We start from the raw sequence: 21,099 nt of genomic DNA on the forward strand, positions 1-21,099 counted from the left end.
CCTTTGTCTTATTCCAAGTTAGTGACACCATCTGATAAAAAAAGAGATTAATGCACTACTGAGAAGTATACTAATTGATGTCACGAGACATAAAGACTGCGGCACAAGTGTAGAAGAGTGGGTTAACGAATTAGTGCTAACGATAACCCGTATGTCTTGTTCTACAAGACATGAGAGAAGGGAAGACTTTCCTCATTATGAATAGGAAGTACAACAGTTGACTATATTTGCATTGGTGGAACTAATGATTTTTAATTCATATCTCTGCTTGTGCATGATGGCATGAGACAAGGTTTTCCTTGAGCTTTCATATTTCAAAATTTTCTGTACAAGAGGTGCTATATAAAAATGCACCGTCAGGTGTTTGTCAGATTTCGCTTGCGTTGTTTTATAATGCCTAGTTTTAACAGATGGAAGAACCAGTAATAAGACTGTTTTGTTGACCTACTTATTTTATTTATTACACAATTCAATAGAACTGGTTCACAGTTATGTATTAGGCCTCCTCCTTGAAATCTTGTTTGTGGTGACAGACTGATCTGCATCACAGCTTGAGATCTACGTTAGGTTGGAAGCTGACGATTTGGTTATGATTTGGCGAAGTCAAAGAATGTGAAAGCAGAAAATCTGCTTGTGGTAACAAATTGACCAGTAGAGAAGCTTATGTTTACGTTCATGGCATATTGAAAAATGCAAGTAGGGAGCGGGGGGGGGGGGGCGGTCAAGGTCCAAAATGTAACTTCTATGCATACCTGTATGTGTCAGACAAATTACAGAAATAATATATGTGTATATAAAGTAGGCGATGATACAGAATGAAGTTGACCATGGGCTTATCAGTGGGACCATCTTAGCAGCTTGTAAAACCCATGTCACAATATCTGGACCAGTACACATGCTAATTCTCCCAAATGTGAGCTCAGTGCACTAACAATGGCTTAGCTACCTTGTTCAGAGCATGATTGGAAGGGAAGCCACATATGCATAGTCAACAAGGAGATTGACATGCACTGACAGGGCATGGAGAAAAGATATATGCATTAAAACAAATTGAAGGAAAGAGAAGCTAAAACTTTTCAGTTAGAAGTTTGGTGCAACAAGGGGAAGTTATAACTTTTGAGCACGCATTTCCTTTAGCACTGGAGTAATTGACTCCAGAACCTATTACAGCTGTATCTGGATTGTGTATCCAAAACTGTTATTCTAAAAACATCAGAATTTGGCAGAGGTCTACTGTTACAGAACTAATATTGGTATTAACAGAAACATTCTTGTTGAATGAATGCACTGAACAATAAAATACATGTGTTTACTTGGCAGAAATGTGAAACAATGTGACAAACCCCTAAGTGCATTAATAAGTTTAACTAGGAACTAGTTATTTAACAGACTCATTATTCTGACAGAACAAAAATTCACAGGCAAACTCAAAGATATTTGAGGCAAGCACAACTTAAAACAGAAGTGGTTCCTGAACATATGGTTGAAGAATGAAAATACTGGCTTGTACCATCTACTTCTGAGGTAAATGTCACTTATTTTGTTCAGAAAAAAATTTATGGCTGTAGCTTCAAATTACTTTGTTTTGCATGCCAAGCCTGCATCCATCAATACACATGATCACGCATAGATTCCAATATCAGGTGAAACATACATAAATATATTCTTTCTGCCATTGCTTCTGAAGTTACGAGCAGTCACACATTATGTCTTGGGTCTCGATGGGGTCTTCCCAGACCAAAATTACCCTCCCACCTTGTCCAGAAATAGATAAGCATATTCTTTCTGCCATTGCTTCTGAAGTTACGAGCAGTCACACATTATGTCTTGGGTCTCGATGGGGTCTTCCCAGACCAAAATTACCCTCCCACCTTGCCCAGAAATAGATCTCCTGCAACTTGTCTCTCTAGTCACCTACAATCCATCATATATCCACTGACTGCCCACGAACGAGGGTCCCTTTGTGACTCTACCAACCATGACTGGAGCAACTGAATCACGTTCTCTCTATGGTTTCAGCTACCTCTTGTCGTACCCCGAGAGAGAAATATTCTCCTGCCTATCCTCCCTATCTTTCCCTCTGTAGTATTCCATTGCCCACCCAATCTTTGTAGTATCCTTGTCTAGCCCTGCTCCCAGTCACTTGCCCCATGACTCATTCTCCTGTAATATACTTAACCTACAGAACATTTTTGTACTTTGTAAGTTATCCTCTTGTCTGTTACTTAAAAGTAAACACCATTTATAGCAAAATTGAAATTGTTAATATTTAATTCAGATTTTATTAAAAAATTGTTGATGTGTAATGTTAAGCAGAGGTAAACATTGCTTCCCTATGGTACTTTGTCAAACTTATACAAAACATTTCTGTTATTCATAAACAACTTTCACATTTATCAATAACAACAGGAAACTCTTTCCTTTGATCATGATGAAGAAGATTTTATTGAGTAAAAAATAACAACAGTAATTATACATACTTTTTAAGTTTGTGTATTTAAACTGTATTTACATCAAAAATAATTGCTTTGGTTACACAATTACTTGTAAAATGCAATTTATATTCCGTAAGGCTATAAGGTCACAATGGACAAACACAGAATGATGTGCAGTTCTAATTATCTTTGGCTCCCAGTATCTCACTTAAACATTCATTTATGTTTTTTTGTATCCTTATCAATACTACTAGTAATCCTACAATTTACTATGTCATTCATGTAATTTACCAAAACTACAGAAAAGTAGTTTTGGTAGAGCTCAGCTCTAGTCCTGTCACAGCCATTTCCTGCCACATCAATGGCTGGGCCACCTGTGAAAACAGCCAAGTTGTCTACCATCAAAGCTGCAAGTACTGTAGAGCACTTTATGGTGTGACCACCAACCAGCTGTCAGGTGAATGACCACTGCCAGATTATGGTCAAGTGACAGCTGGTTCATCCAGTTGCCGAGCATGCTGTGCAACATGGTGTGCTTGCCTACAATGCCTGCTTTGTGCACATATGCACACAAGTGTGTGCACATGCATGGGACAAAGAAAATATTTCAAGTCCATAAATGCGCTCCAACATCAGCATGCATGGTGGTTGGAAATCAATGTACACATGTTAGATCTACAATGGAACTACAAAGAGAAACATGAGTAGAGCTATGACGACGATGGAGGCAGTCATCAAAAGCTTGGAATGTTGTCCATATTTGATGTGGCAAGTAAACTGAGAACTTTTTATGCAGAAACATGAATAAATATCTGCTGAAAGAAAACAAAGGACTTTGTTGAAGGGGGGGGGGTCTTTTGCAGAGCATGCTCTTCAGTCAGGAAATTATGAATTGAAGGTGTCCTAAACAAAATTTCATATACAGTGACAAAGTATTAGTCACAGCTACATTAAAAAACCGTTGTAATATATAAACATAGGGACTGTTTTAAAAGAAAAGAAGTAGTCATGAAACTTACTAATATATGGACAGTAGCTGTACAGAGTTGATAGATAAGTTTTATCTTTGACTGATGACAATTCGGTAGTTAGATTTCATCTTTGAGAAGAATTATCTGTGCTGATCATGTGTAAACTTTCACCACACCCCCTTTTTCTCAGTACTTACGTCATTTTTTGATATCTGATCTGTCAGTTGGCAAGACTCAGTGGATTCAGCAGGACCTGTTAATACGTCCAACATAGCTCTGGATGAAACATCAGGAAAAAATGATTCATGGACCCAGCCTAGAAGATTCACCAGCAGCTAAGACAACCAGTTATGAAAGCCTCCATTCTACTAATACTATACTGTGATCTTCTTGTTTTTCAGCATCAGCTACAGGAATATTTCTGAAACTCTATTGTTCCTTGAAATGCAAGCAGCAAGTCGATTCCAAACAGAAAAACAACATTTAGTCCAACCCTCTACCTCTTAATGCTGTGTGCTGTAGTTGTAGATAATGAGGCCTCCTCCTCTTTAGGTATAGTTAGCTTGCCTGGCTCATACCACAGACAAGTCCGAAACTGCAATCTGTCGTGCTGCTTTCCAATTTGGGAAAGAACCCAAATTGACTTTTAACACAGCACTGTCCTCATTTACACTGCCTAACAGAGAATGCACTTCAGTACATGATATTAAACACACACCCAACTCTCCTTCAGGTTAGTTGAGAACTTTAGTATTGAGGGGAGGGGGTTCAAAAATGGTTCAAATGGCTCTGAGCACTATGGGACTTAACATCTGAGGTCATCAGTCCCCTAGAACTTAGAACTACTTAAACCTAACAAACCTAAGGACATCACACACATCCATGCCCGAGGCAGTATTCGAACCTGCAACCATAGCAGTCACATGGCTCTGGACTGAAGGGGAGGGGGTTGGCGTCGTTAAGAACTTGAGTATTTTGTGTGTGCGTGTGTGTGTGTGTGGGGGGGGGGGTGCATACTCTAAAACTGCCATTTGTTATAAGTGAATTGGTTAGTTTTGATACATGTCATTGAGACAGAACTAAATCTTATAGGTGGCACAAAAAAAATTATTCTATCCTGGATAACTGATGGTTATCCACTCATTTCTAGAAGTGTATAAGAATAGAGATGCTCGGGGGAACAGACTGGTAAGCACCAAAATGATAGTTTGCAGATAAAGAGGATTCACAAATCTAAATAATCTTATTCTAACATCCATTATGTTCTGTATGGCCTTTAACATTTACATTCTTCTGTACATATATAAAGAAAACAAGAAACACAAAGCAACATATGAAATATGCAAAAATAAGCACATTTCTGTTGTGAAGGTGCCATTATGTTAATACACGCTAACAGCAGATCATAATTACAAATATTCATATGAGAACATTTACAAAGAGTTACTGGAAGACTTAACTCTATAACTCACTGTTTGAAAGTACTTAATCAAGTCACCACTCTCACCCCAGATGTGTCCATTGTCCAAATGAATTGGTTTTAATGACAAGAAAAATTCATAATTAACAGGAGTGATGCAATCTATGAAGGACAGAATGTCAGCAGCTTTCATATTTTCGATGAGTCTAGGTTCATCACATTTTATTTGAAGAATAGAAAGTGGATTTTGCCTCCCATTTTTCATGAAAATAACTTCTTGCCATATGTCAAGACATAATGTCTCGCTGATGAAAATAGATGATGGATATTCAGAGGTCACCTTCCACCTGGATATATTTGTTAGGTTAACAGAGAGATGCATTTGGAACATCAAAGTCACCAATTTCCCATAATGTTTTGAGCATTTACCTCACATTGGTTTCACTAAATTTGCCACAACATTTAAGAGTACAGTGGCAATTATGCCCTGTGTCCTTTTTATCTGCAGTTTTTCCAGAACAAGATACATATTCTTCACCTGTATCACACATCTGCCTAAACTTCTCTTGTAAAGTGAATCTCATCCTTTTCCGAGAAGACCTCTTCATCCGTTCTTCCTCCCATTGATGACAAGTATCTGAGACAGGGAAAGATTGCTTGGTATCAAGGCCAGACAGAAATCTTCCGCAGATTACCCGAATAGCAACAAAGATTATTACTATTACTGTTGTTATATTACATATTATTATTATTATTATTATTATTATTATTATTACAAATACATACCATCAAGTATTCAACATCAATCATTCGATAATAACCTCATATTTCAAGGAACATAATGTATGTACATGCATTACCATAATGTTTATGAAACATATTATGTCTACAACAGATTTGCAAATTCACATACCTCTGAGGCACTGGGAATGAACACTGGATCCTGGTCAGAGATATCAGCATCACTAAGGACATCTTCATTTTCTTGTAACTCTTCAAATGTTGCTATAATCTCAGAAATTGTACATGGGTCCCTCTTAACACCAGCCATTTTACCTGTCACTTGCTGTTGCGTTTCTGTGGCAGGCAGCCATTGTTGTTTACCATGAAGCATCACCCTGACATTTGTTGAGTGAAATTAGAACTTTTTGTTGGGGTATTACATGCTGCTCCTCATAGGAATCGCTGATTGCCCTATGACTCAAAGTGTATGGCATTGCACTTATCACTGTGTTCACCTGAGCTGCATAATTGTTCTATAATAAATAAAAACACTGTAATCTAGATTCTGGAGGGGTGGGAGATGGGATGCAGCAGGAGGTGTGGACCACATACAAAGTGCTTGTTGGTTTTTACATTGCAGAGATCTTGCAATTGTCAAGCACTTGCCTGATATAGCATTCAATCTTTCTTGTTATTTAACTCTAGTGTCTATCAACTCCCTGTAATTTTTCCTTAAAAGGAAATCACTTGCTTTCTCCTCAGTGTAAAGCTTATCATCCTGTCTATGAAACTGAACTGAACTGTAGGAATTTTTCTAAATGTCAAAATTTTGTTTTACAATTTACATGAGATCCTTCAAAAGTTCCTATGCCTAGTGTTATAGGCCTGAAAGACTTCAAACTCAGTACAGCTTCCTCATCTGAACTGATTGTGTAAATCACATTTATGATTTTGACCCTCAACCAAAATTGATACTAGATTATCTACAATGGCAACAATCAGAAATGGAAATAAATACAGATAACTCAAAAATGACAATTCTGGGCTATAGGACAGCTTCAAAATGGCATCTGTAGATTATGTATGTTACAAGCAACATGCTGTCATTGAATTTCTCGCTACAGAGAAAGAAACTGTGGGGAAGGACAGATAGTCGTTGGACATGGAGGGTGAGGTCATAAGAAGGCAGTTCCGCAGAGCTCCCATTCATGGGAGACTTTGAGGACGATGAGGAGGTGATTCACACAGTGAAGCACAGGCTCCGCCACCAGGACAAGGATTGGTACCAGCAGGGCATACACACCCTTGTTTCATGCCAGAGGAATACCATAGAACAGGATGGAGATTACATGGAAAAATAGGGTGTGTGGATAAAACACCATTCTTTCGTGTGTAATTCTCATCAAGTTCAATAAAGAATTGTTGAAGAAAAAAATGTGGTGCATTACTTTCTGGGCAACCCTTGTAGTTTTAATCCAGAGGTGATGTCAGTTACAATCAAGTTTTGATAAATTACTAATTACTGCTCACAAGAACATGAGATGCTGGTTCCTTGTATGTTAGACAACCTGAACACAACCTCATAATCAAAATGATACATCATCCCAAAATGCAATTTCAATAATCAAAAAATATTTTAACAGAAGGCTTTTAAGGAATGGCTCGCTGCCTTGATGTGGTGGCCATGAAAGCTCAGTACGGAGAGACAAAAAGACATTATATCCCCACATTATCTCATACTGTCTCTCAGTGAGTAGATGCTCTCACCTTTGCGTAATAATTTATTATGCCACAATCACTTAGATATGTAAATGACTCCCATGAGTCAAACAAACCTGTGACAATTTGTGCTGCTCTTCTTTGAATGCATTCAGTGTCCACTGTTGGTCCTATGTGGTATGGGTAGCACACACTTGAGTAGTATTCTAAGACTGCTCGCGTAATAGTTTTGTAAGTTGTCTTCTTTGTAATCTGGCTGTATTTCCCTGGTATTCTGCCAATGAACTGACATCTGCCACCTCCTTCGCCTATGACTGAAACTATGCAGTCATTCCATTTCAGACCCATACATATTGTTTCTCTGAGGGAGAACAGTAGTCAAACTCCATTTAAAATCAAACATGAGCCATCATACCATCATAGTCATATGCAGTAGCAAGAGACAAGACTCATTACATCCTCTTTTCCCGGATGTTGGTGTGAAGCCACTGTCATATCCATACATAAGCCCAGTAAGGACAAAAACCTTCCTTCTAGCTACCGCCACATTTCTGTCACCAGCTGCATCTTGCAAGGTGATGGAACGTATGATTCAGGCCCGGCCGGTATGGTGGCTTGAGTCTCACAAGTTACTAACGACTGCAGAGTGAGGATTTCGAGTGGGTCGTTCTACAGTTGACCATCTTGTTACTTTGTCCACCCATGTCATCCCACTAGCCATGTTTTTCAATTTGGAGAAGGCCTACAACACCTGCTGGAGAACCAGTATCCGCAGTGGCTGCCTGCGCTGTTTCCTTCAGGAATTTTTAAAAGACCGAGTTTTCAATGTGCTTGTGGGTTCTGCCTTGCCGGACACCTTTATCCAGGAAAACAGTGTGCCTCAGTGTTCCGTCCTGAGTGTCATCCTCTTTGCTATCGCCGTTAACCCTATAATGGCCTGTCTCCTGCCAGGCATCTCCGGCTCCCTTTTTGTTGATAATTTTGCCATCTGTTGCAGTTCTCCACAGGTCTGTCTTACTGAGCGGTGTCTTCAGTGATGTCTTGATCATCTTTACTCCTGGAGCATTGACAATAGCCTTCGTTTTTCCACTGACAAAACTATCTGTTTGAATATATGGCAGCCCAGATTGTTTTTCCCACCTTCTTTACATCTTGGGCCTGTTGCTCTTCCGTTCATTGAAACTATGAAATTCCTAGGGCTCATGCTCAATAGGATACTCTCCTCCCATGTGTCTTACCTGGCAGCCCACTGTACACAGTCCCTCAGTGTCCTACGTGTCCTCTGTGGTACTTCCTGGGGTGCCGATCGAACCACTCTCCTCCATTTGTACCAGTCCCTTGTCCATTCAAAACTTAACTATGGGTTCTTTGTTTACGCATCTGCATGTCCATCCCTCTTAAGCCATCTCAATACTATCCATCATTGTGGCATCCGTTTGGCCTCTGGTGCCTTTTACGGTAGCCCAATTGAAAGTCTGTATGCTGAAGCTGCTGAGCTATCACCGTCCTACCACAGTGACTTTCTGCTCAGCAGGTATGCCTGCTGTTTGTCTACTATGCATGGCCACCCATCCTGTGTCTCCTTCTTCAATGATTCCTTTGATCGCCAGTATGGGGCATATCTCTCTTCTCTGTTACATCCCGGAGTCTGCTTTTGGTGCTTGCTTCAGCAGCTTAACTTCACACTACCTGCAACTTTTCCAGAGGGTGTGAATCTTTCACCACCTTGGCTTTGTGAAATGGCCCGTGTTAACCTTGGCTTCTTTTGTTCCTAAGGACACTATTCCAGCCTCGTCCTACCGCCTTCAGTTTCATGATCTTCGCATGGCACTTCGCGATAGTACCTTTGTGTACACTGATGGCTCTCAGACTGACTATGGTGTCGGGTGTGCCTTCGTCATTGGCGCCTACATCTGTACATATTGACTTTCGGCACACTGTTCAGTATTTACAGCCGAGCTCTTTGCCCTGAATCAGGCCACAGAGTACATCCAGCAACACAGATTTTCAATCGTGTCCTCTGCTTAGACTTTCTCAGCGCCCTTCAAAGTCTATGTGCACTGTACACTGCCCATCCCTTAATGCAACAGGTTCAGGAAATCTGCACTTGCTCTGTGAGTTCTAGCTCGTGTCAGTCAGCCAGGAAATGAAGCTGCTGCCAAGGCTGCAGTCCTCGTACCTCAGCCCACTAGTTCCTATATTTCCTCCAATGATCTCTGTGTTGCTGTCTGTCAGGAGGTGGTGTCCCTTTGGCATTGCCATTGGTCTTCCCTTGGTGGGAATAAGCTCAGGATTATTAAGCCTCTCCCAGCAGCTTGGACGACCTCCTCTCGGCCCTCCCGCCGGGAGGAGGTCATTTTAACTAGGTTGTGTATTGGGCTCTGCCTTTTTAGCCTTCATCATTTGATAAGTGGTGCTCCCCCACCACTTTGTACATTTTGTACCCAAGTTTCAACTATCTGCCACTTCCTGAAGGAATGTCCATTTTTCAGCCGTTTATGTTGCCGCTTGGGTTTGCTGTCTGAGTTAACAGCTGATTTAGCAAAAGATGTGCAGGCTGTCGACCGCATTTTACTTTTTATTCATCAAAGAAATGTGGCAAAGGCCATTTAATTTTTAGTTTTGGACCTCCATTTCTGTATGGTGTCTTTTGTAGCCCTTTCTCCATGTCTTTGTTTTAGGTGTCTTCTCTTACGTCAATTGGGATTGACATTTAGTCATTTTTAACTCCTCTCTGTCTTCATGTTCTATAGTTTTGATGTGGGCGTTGATGACTCCAGTTGTTTTTGCGCCCTAAGACAAAACAAAACAATAATTATCTATCATTCCACTCTCGAGCAGCACAAGGAAAAAGTGAACACCTATATCTTTCCATGCGAGCTCTGATTTCCCTTATTTTATTATGATGTTTGTTTCTCCCTTTGTAGGTTGGTGTCAACAAAATATTCTCGCATTCGGAGGAGAAAATTGGTGATTGAAATTTTGTGAGAAGATTCTGCCGCATCAAAAAATGCCTTTGTTTTAATGATGTCCACTCCAAATCCTGTATCATTTCAATGACACACTCTCCCTCATTTCACGATAATACAAAATGTGCTGCCCTACTTTGAACTTTCTCAATGTACTCTGTCAATCCCATCTCATAAGGATCCCACACTGCATAGCAGTATTCAAAAAGAGGACTGACAAGTGTAGCGTAGGCAGTCTCTTTAGTAAATCTGTTACATTTTGTAGGTGTCCTGCCGATAAAATGCAGTTTTTGGTTAGACTTCCACACAACATTTTCTATGTGTTCCTTCCAGTTTTAAGTTTTTCATAATTGTAATTCCTAGGTATTTAGTTGAATTTACAGCCTTTAGATTTGACTGATTTATCGTGTCACCAAAGTTTAATGTATTCCTTTTAGCACTCACATGGATGACCTCACACTTTTCATTATTTAGGGTCAATTGCCAATTTTTGCACCACACAGATATCTTTTCTAAATCATTTTACAATTTGTTTTGATCTTCTTATGACTTTACTAGTCAGTAAATAACAGCATCATCTGCAAACAACCTAAGACAGCTGCTCAGATACTTTCCTAAATCGTTTATATAACTAAGGAAGAGCAGAGGGCCTATAACACTACCGTGGGTAACACCAGAAATCACACCTGTTTTATCTAGTGGCTAGCATTACTGCCTCTGGATCAGACAGTCCCGGGTTCGATTCCCAGCCAGGTTGGAGATTTTCTCTGCCCGAGGGCTGGGTGTTTGTGTTTTCCTCATCATTTCATCATCATCATCATGTGTGAGAGTGGCTTGATTAAACTGTGTAAAAAATTGGACTGTGAAAAATAAAATTGGGACTTTGTACAGGCCCTGATGACCGTGCAGTTGAGTGCCCAACAAACCAAACATCATCATCATCAAACATCTGCTTTACTCAATGACTTTCTGTCAATTACTGCAAACTGTGACCTCTCTAACATGAAAATATGAATCCAGTCATGTAACTGAGACAGTATTCCATAAGCACACAATTTCACTACAAGCCACTTGTGTGGTACAGTGTCAAAAGCCTGCTGGAAATCTAGAAATATGGAATCCATTTGAAATCCCTTGTCAATAGTACTCAACACTTCATGTGAGTAAATAGCTAGCTGTGTTTCACAAGAACTATGTATTCTAATCTGTGGTGACTGTGTGTCAATAGACCGTTCTCTTTAAGGTAATTCGTGATGTTTGAACACAATATTTGTTCCAAAATCCTGCTGCATATCGGTATTAATGCGATGGGCCTGTAATTTAGTGGATTACTCCTACTACCTTTTTTGAATGTTGGTGTGGCGTGTGCAACTTTCCAGTCTTTGGGAATGAATCTGTCATCAAGTGAATGGTTGTACATGATTGTTAAATATGGAGCTATTGTGTCAGCATACTCTGAAAGGAACCTAACTGGTATACTGTCTGGACCAGAAGACTTGCGTTTGTTAAGTGATTTAAGTTGCTACACTACTCCGAACATATCTATTCTACATTACTCATGTTGGAAGCTGTTCTTGATTTGAATTCTGGAATATTTACTTCGTCTTCTTTGGTGGAGGAATTTCGGAATGCTGTATTTAGTAACTCTCATTTGGCAGCACTGTCGTCAATAATATTTCCATTGCTATTGCACAGAGAAGGCATTGATTGTGTCTTGCTGCTAGCATTCTTTACGTACAACCAGAATCTCTTTGGATTTTCTGCCAGGTTTTGAGACAAAGCTTTGTTGTGGAAATTATTATAAGCATCTCACATTGAAGTCCACGCTGAACTTTGAGCTTCTGGAAAATATTGCCAGTCTTGTTGGAGATTTTGTGTCCATTTAAATTTGGCATGTTTTTTTGTTGTTTATGCAACAGTGTTCTGACCCATTTTGTGTACTAAGGAGAATCAGCTCAGTCGTTTGTTGATTTATTTAGCACAAATCTCTCAGTTGCTGCTGATACTATTTCTTTGAATTCAAGCCACATCTGGTCTACACTTACATTGTTAACTTGGAGGAGTGGAAGGCGTCAAGTGAGTATTTATCTGCTTTTTTGAATAGGTTATTTTTAGTTTATTTTTGGAGGATTTGGGGGTTACAATATTCAATCTCGCTACAACAACCTGGTGTCCACTACTCCCTGTATCTATTTTGATGCTTGTTATTAGCTCAGTATTATTTGTTGCTAAGAGGTCAAGTGTGTTTTGACAACAGTTTACTATTCATGTGGGCTCATGAACTAACTGCTCAAAATAATTTTCAGAGAATGCATTTAGCACAATTATGGATGATGTTTTATGGTCCTCCAGCTTTAAACATGTATTTTCATCAACATACTGAGTGTAAATTGAAGTCGCCCCAACTATAATTGTATGAGTCGTATACATGTTAGAAATTAAACTCAAGTTTTCTTTGAACCTTTCAGCAATTGTGTCATCCAAATTGGGAGGTTGGTAAAGGAATCCAATTATTATTTTATTCCAGTTGCTGAAAATGGCCTCTACCCATACGAACTCACAGGAACTACCGACTTCAATTTCATTACAAGATAAACTACTTCTGACAGCAACAAACATGCCACTGCCAACTGTGTTTAGTCCATCCTTTTGGAACACTGGTAGAGTTTTCGCAAACATTTTGGCTGAACTTTTCTCCGGCTTTATTCAGCTTTAAGTGCCTATAACGATTTGAGCATCAGTGCTTTCTATTAGAGCTTGGAGCTCTGGTACTTTCCCAACACCGCTACCACAGTTTACAACTGTTATACAGTTTACAACTGTTATACCAGTGGTCCTTGTATCTACATTCTTCCTATGTCCGGCCTGCACCATTTGAGACTGAAGCTCTTTCTGTGTTTTCACGAGACCCTCTAACCTAAACAACTGCCCAGTCCATGCCACACAGCTCCTGCTACCTGTGTAGCTGACTTCTGCATGTAGTGGACTCCTGACATATTCAGCGAAACACAAAACCTAGCCACTCTATGGCACAAGTCGAGGAACGTGCAGCCTACACAGTCGCAGAACCGTCTGAGCCTTTGATTCAGACCCTCCACTCGGCTCTGTACCAGAGGTCCACAATCAGTCCTGTAGACTATGCTGCAAATATGAGCTCTGCTTCATCTCACAAACAAGACTGGCAGCCTTTACCATGTCTGTTAGCCGCTCGAAACCAGAGAGAATCTCTTCCGATCCAAAGCAACATACATCATTGGTACCGACATGAGTTACCACCAGCAGTTGGCTGCGCCCTGTGCTCTTCATGGCACCCGGAAGGACCAGTTCCATGTCTGGAATGACTCCACCCAGTTTGCGCACAGAGTGCACATTGGCTTTCTTCCTCTTCCTGACAGCCATGTCCCTAAGGGGCCCCATAACATGCCTACCATTGGAGCTTCCAAAATTCTCTCACCCAATATGCTGAATGTCTCACAAAACCTTTCACACACACACACTATCCCCCAAACCCAGTCTGCAAACAGATTTCCCAAGCCATATCTTCACATAACCCTAATCTTCCCACTATCTCCCAAGAACCAGCAGCATAGGAGCACCTCCCCCCCTTTTCATCATGCAATGCCAACATGAGAGCAACTCAACTGTGTCCTTCGCCAGGGCTTCAACTACATATCATAATAAGCAGAAATGAGGGACATACTACCCAAGATCCTTTTCACCCCTCCTAAAGCGGTATTCTTCCATCCACCCAATCTAAACAACATCACTTTGACACTTCCACTCCCAACCTCTTGCCACAGATGTCATATCCCTGAGGAAGGGCAAGGTGCAAGACCTGCCTAATTCACCCACCCGGCACAACCCACTCAAGCCCTGCAGCAGGCTTAACTTATCATTTTTTATGGACTATAATATGCACCTTAATTTGTAAGCAATTTTTTAAATAACATTTGTACCATTTTTAATATTAGACTGCAAAACCAGACTAAAATAATTTTAGTTTATAAAACTGAACTGACCTTTAAAATCTCTGAAAATTGTTATCTGAACTGTCTTCATCATCATTATCATCATTGTCCTTGTCATATATCAGATGGTCTAAACTGCCACCAAGAGCATTGCTTATGCCGCAGTTCTTGAAAGGTTTAACAATAATGTCTTTGCTCATTCTTGACCATGACCGTTTTATCCACTGACACATTTGTTTGATTGAAGATCATTTTAAACCTCCCTTTGGCATGAATTCATGTTGGGTTTCATCCATCATCCATTTGTTCCATTCCTCTCTCATACACACTGTAAATGGTTTATTTATCGAGACATCAAGAGGTTGCTGTTGTGAAGTAAGTCCTTCTGCAATAACAGCAAGCTCTGTATTTCCCTGTCTCATATTCTCTTTCACAAAAATTTTCAAATAAATATGAAACTGATCTAGCACAAGAAGAGAATTCTTCTTCAATAAATCACCTTTCCCGCTCTCCCACATTCTGTTAATCTAGAATTTCATACCAGCCTTATCCACCAAACCCTTGTCATGTATGTGAACACCACCACTTGGCAGTATTTCAGAAGGTTTTGGCATGGTTTTGAACTTGAAAATGATCATTGAAATAAGTTTAGTACTGAAACTTCCTGGCAGATTAAAACTGTGTGCCCGACCGAGACTCGAACTCGGGACCTTTGCCTTTCGCGGGCAAGTGCTCTACCAACTGAGCTACCGAAGCACGACTTACGCCCGGTCTCACAGCTTTACTTCTGCCAGTATCTCGTCTCCTACCTTCCAAACTTTACACAAGCTCTCCTGCGAACCATGCAGAACTAGTACTCCTGAAAGAAAGGATACTGCGGAGACATGGCTTAGCCACAGCCTGGGGGATGTTTCCAGAATGAGATTTTCACTCTGCAGCGGAGTGTGCGCTGATATGAAACTTCCTGGCAGATTAAAACTGTGTGCCCGACCGAGACTCGAACTCGGGACCTTTGCCTTTCGCGGGCAAGTGCTCTACCATCTGAGCTACCGAAGCACGACTTACGCCCGGTCTCACAGCTTTACTTCTGCCAGTATCTCGTCTCCTACCTTCCAAACTTTACACAAGCTCTCCTGCGAACCATGCAGAACTAGTACTCCTGAAAGAAAGGATACTGCGGAGACATGGCTTAGCCACAGCCTGGGGGATGTTTCCAGAATGAGATTTTCACTCTGCAGCGGAGTGTGCGCTGATATGAAACTTTCTGGCAGATTAAAACTGTGTGCCCGACCGAGACTCGAAGGTCCCGAGTTCGAGTCTCGGTCGGGCACACAGTTTATCACAGCGAGTCAATTTGCAAGCTCAGGTACCGATAAGGATTAATTCTACTTCTTTCATGTGTGTATTTCTAGTAGTTAAGAATTTGTCAGTGTCATGCTTATTAGGAATGGAGTTCCTGAGGAAGAATAAGGCAGTGATTGATATAGAAAAGGGTATCTGTACAATCCGAGTAGGTGAACAGGAGGTAACGCTGCAATTGTTGCGCGGCAAGGTCAAAAGAGTCAACACTGAGCACAAAGTTAAGGTACGCAGACTGGTACAGCGAATGTTTTTGAACCAAGCACACATGACAAGACAGGGTAACAGTTGGACGGATTTTGATACTGATGACGGACTTCCGACTAGAGAAGAGATTTTGAATAAAGTAAGCGAATCAAGTGAACTTGATTACATACAAAGGCAAGATTTACTGCACTTACTTATGAGGTATCTTCATGTCTTTTCTTCGAAACCTGGAGTAATACGTGACTACGAATATGACATGAAGGTCACTCCCCATTTTACTTTTTGCAAGACAACGTACTCTGTCCCGTATGCAAGGCGCGAGGCTGTGAAAAATGAAATACGTAAAATGCTTAAGTGGGAGATCATTGAACCGTCAGACTCACCTTACAGTAGTCCTTTATTGCCAGTTTTGAAGCAGGATGGTAGTGTACGTATAGTTTTGGATGCAAGAAACATAAATAAAATAATTATTCCAGTAAGAACTCGACCTGAGGCTATGGATGAACAATTACAAAGGTTTCATGGAGTAATATTCCTCACATCGGTAGACTTGAGATCGAGCTACTGGCAGGTAAAGATGACATCACAGTCTCGAAAATATACAGCCTTTATATTTGCAGGTAGATCATACCAATTCAAAGTAGTTCCATTTGGTTTGAATGTGAGTTCAGGCGTATTCATAGCTGCACTCGATCATGTATTAGGACCTGAACTGTTGGATCGAGTAACAGTGTATGTTGATGACTTACTGATTGCTACGAAATCTTGGGAAGAACATTTAGACATAATAAGCAAAGTTTTCCAGAGGTTTGTTGACTATGGAGTCACAGCTAATCTACATAAGTCTAAATTTGGTAAAAGCGAGATTAAATTTTTAGGACATCTTGTATCATCACAGGGAATTACCCCAGATCCAGACAAACTAGCAGCTATTAAAAACTTTCCTGTGCCCTCTTCTAAACGCCAGTTGAAAGGCTTCCTCGGAATGACTTCCTTTTTCAGAAAGTTTATTTCGGACCAGTCGATGAACAGTCAAGCATTGCATGATCTTCTAAAGAAGAATACTCACTGGCATTGGACGCCAGAGTGTCAGGCAGATTTTGATCGCATTAAACAAGCACTTCTTAACAGCAATATTTTGTTCCATCCAGACATGGATAAAGAATTCTGTATTTCGTCAGATGCTTCATTTCAGGGGCTTGGTTCTTGTTTGTTTCAAATAGAAGTAATTGATGGAAAAGAAGAGATAAGAGTTATCAGCTTTGCAAGTAGGGTTCTCACAGAATGTGAGAGGTCATACTCGGTGACAGAGTTGGAGGCTCTGGCCATTGTATGGTCCTTTAAAAGGTTCAATTACTACATCCATGGTCGGAAAATTAAGGACTTTTCTGATCACCAAGCTCTTAGTTTCTTGCTCTCGTGTAAACTTCTTCATCCTCGTCTTACACGATGGAGTCTCTTCTTGCAAGAGTTTGATTTCGAAATAATATACATCAAGGGTAAAAACAACATTATCGCGGATGCTTTATCACGCATGCCGCAAGGACTTCCCGAGTCCAGTGAACTTATCAAGCAGATGTCTAACTACCGAATTCTTCTAATGAAAGACCCACTACATAGAAAGTATTTCCTTCAGCTCTGTAAGCAGATGCGTATACTCCAAGAAACAGATCCCAAATGGCGTAAGGTCAAACAACTTCTTCTAACAAAACCCGATCACCACTTGTCCAAATTTTATAAACTACACAACGATGTTTTATTCCATCGAACTTCTCTCCTCTCTGGTAGATGGTGTGTGTGTATACCACACGCATACGTTGAACACCTTATCTGGTACACACATCTTTCCTGGGGTCATTATGGACCTGAAAAATGCAAACGAAAGATTTCTGCGTATTGCTATGTACCAAACTTGCACCATCGAATCCACAAGTTGTTAAGTACATGTCTTATCTGCCAGAAGGCAAAACCCTTGAACCATTCGAACCTAATTCCTCTGAATCCAATTATTACTGAGAGACCAAATCAAGTTCTGGCCCTTGATCTCGCCGGCCCCCTGCCGCAAGGGAGGGGAGGGGTGAAATACCTAGTCGCATTGATGGATCTTTTCACAAAACATGTGAGACTTTATGCAGTGAAATCATCCAGTGCACTTCCGATCATCCGTCGAATCGAACAAGACTATTTTCCTCGATTTGGCAAGCCGGAGGCCATTCTATCAGATAATGCATCGAATTTCACTGGCAGACAATGATTAACAACGACATTCTAAAAGAATCTAATGAAACGGATAAAAAACATTACGAGACCAAACAGGTCACAGACAATTTTAGAGGACTGTTTAAGTAATTATTTCAATGTATCTGTGTATGTTTGTCTACTGACATGTTTTGTTTTCTATATAGAGTATTATTCATTTATCTTTGTGTGTGTTAGACTTAAGATTGTTTTTTGTCATATTTTGTTTCACAGTAACAGCAATTAAGATAACAGTGCAAGGACACCTTACAATGAACTGAGAGAAGTGCCAAAGTGCACAAAAGACACTGAAAGACTATTTGTTTTCATAACTGTACTGGAAGCATAAAATAACTAGATGACAAACTCATTCCAATTTTATGTTAGAACGAAAGTAAACAGATGATAAAACACAGTAATGTCTGGAAACTACATGTGAGTCCTGATGATCCTTCCGGAATCATCATGCCTCACATGGGAGGCATTGTGACATTACAGCCTTTATCACTGCGATTTTTAACATGTAAAAGTTTTTTTTTCTGTATTCGCGTCAGTATGTGCGAGCTTTTAACATATACCAATGAATGTTGTAACCAGATATCTTTGCCGCGCTCCTGAAAAGCGCAGAATATCACGATAGCTATAAACTGTTATAAAAAAAAAAAAAAAAAAAATGATGCACATATGTTTCAAAATAACAATTGCCAATTTTTACTTCTGCAGGGAGCCGCATCGCTCTCTAGCTGTTCTGTGTAGAGATGGGCGATCCGCTCCTGAACTGATTCATAGAGTTGAATCTTTCAAAGGAGTGAACAATCAGTGATTCAGAAAAAAAGAACGGTAGCTCCAAACGTTTCCCACAGCAGAGAGAGAGAGAGAGAGACGGAGCATATCAGCGGGGCCTCTGCTGGTCAGAGCACACTGCACGCCACACAACACAGTCAGCGCCGGCCTCTGCCCTGCTTCTGCCTTGGCTGCCTGCATTGTGCAGTGCCCCATTGGATTTTGTGTTTCACATATGCCGTGCCGTCTCTGTGCTTCCTCTGCCGCGTGCAGTGTCTGGAGCAGCTTAACTTAGCATCGCACTCCGTCGGCGATCGTTTCAGTCGCACGTCCTGCCCTCTGGGCGGTTGATGCGAGCAACAGGACAGCCACCTAGCGGAGAACATAAGAACTACTTGCAAAAAACTGCTCGCAAGAGAACGGACGATTTGTCTCGGAGCGGGTGACCGCTGGCCGTTCACCGCTCCCCCCACCCTCGGAACTCGCCCGCTCAACGCTCACCCCACCGTTCTCGACTCTAGCCAGAGCGTTGAGCAAAGCAACTCAGGTGTCACTCTGGTCTCTGCAGTCTTAGCTCACGCAGTAATATAGCTCGCCGCTCGACCTGCTTGACTCAGCGCCTCTGCATCGGAGTTCGTCTCTACTGGATATTGTTCTTCGTAGTAATACCACTATGTATATTACATTATTATGTTATGTATACATCATTTGTTTTTATTTTATTTTTATTTGTTTAAACTGATCAGATTAGGTTCCTGACGACTCCTCTTACTATAGGATTTTTATTACGGACACTCGAATTTACGCTTTAATTACGAGCGAACCGATAAATGTGTCACAAAATGTGATACACCAATATTTTCCTTGTTTTATTCTGCGTAAGGCTATATGCAGCACTTTAGTCTTACAGTCAAATTTATATATATTTTTTTCTTATTCTGGTACGGATTTTGCGATTTTAGGCATCTTCAGAAGGAAACGTTCACTTTAAAAATATATGGCTTGCGATGTATTTGAATGAGGTTAATGAAATTTTAATACATTATAGCCAAATATATTGTTAATTTAAATCTCAAGTTACAACATTTTCAGATAACCCAAAAAACCACGATAGTGCAAAATAAATCAATAATCAAAAACTTTGTCATATCATGGAAATGTCAATAAACAATATAAAATTCGTACTCATTATCTGTGTTACTTCAAAATAGGATCAAATAAGATCAAAATACAGGTATAGTACTGGAATAAACGAAGTTTAAAGGGCAATGTGCCTTCCATTTATTTTCTATTGTGAATGAGTGGTGAGTCATGAAAAAGAGCTAGTTCATTTCAGGGAGTGAACAGTTCTGATCCGATCTCTGAAAAGAACAGTTTTGCCCAACTCTAGTTCTGTGAATGTGTTGCGAGTCGGACGCAAAAGTATTGTACTCCATACTGATATAATCATTTTATTGTAACTTTAAGAGTTTAAGTGATTAAAAAATATATGTAGCCACAAACAAGCGAGAATGTATATCATGAAAATTCACTCCACCGCCACAATGGGTGGCCATGTTAATGTAAGTTTTCATTTCATAATATAATACTTGAAGCCTTGAAGTTTATTTAATTTCAAAGAAAATCTCTCAACCTTATTTTCATTAATTATACTTGTGATAATCTTTCCTGTTTAAAAGATTTATGCAGCTTATGATCCAGAGTGTGTTCTGTCGGAACAGGAGGCTGTCGTGACGACATCGTTATAGTATTTATTCCAAGTTCTTTCAGTTCCGTTTACATGTTCGTACAAATCCAATTAGTTGGTCCCTTAGGTTTCTTTCATGTAACTTCCGTCTGTTTTCTCCGCGCGATCTTCCTCCGAAAAAAATTTCTGTTCATTTTTTTTTTTTTTTTAGTAATTTTTGATATCGCGAATGAGAAAAGACAGCCGCCTCCTGCTCCGAACGGAACACCACGACTTTTCTAACGTCGGAGAGTACCGCACGAATTTTCCGCTAAAAGGTAATAGAATTTCTTAAAGCTGGATCAGTTACACATGTTGCTGCTGTTCTCCGACAAATCTGGTGTGATTAATAGTAATTTATTCTGTCACGACAAAAAGAACCAATTTTATTTTTACCGGAGCAACAAAGCTTTCAATTAAATTACTAAAAAAAAATCATACCAGAAAGCAGACATGTCATATACCAGCTGTGGTGCAATTTCTGTGCAGCATTTTATAGGGATGTGACCACCAACCAGCTGTCCACCAGAATGAATGATTACTGCTAAACTGTGGCCAACAGCAGGGTTGACTGCCCAGTG

Source organism: Schistocerca nitens, chromosome 4, assembly GCF_023898315.1.
Source record: "Schistocerca nitens isolate TAMUIC-IGC-003100 chromosome 4, iqSchNite1.1, whole genome shotgun sequence".
NCBI classification, from domain to species: domain Eukaryota; kingdom Metazoa; phylum Arthropoda; class Insecta; order Orthoptera; family Acrididae; genus Schistocerca; species Schistocerca nitens.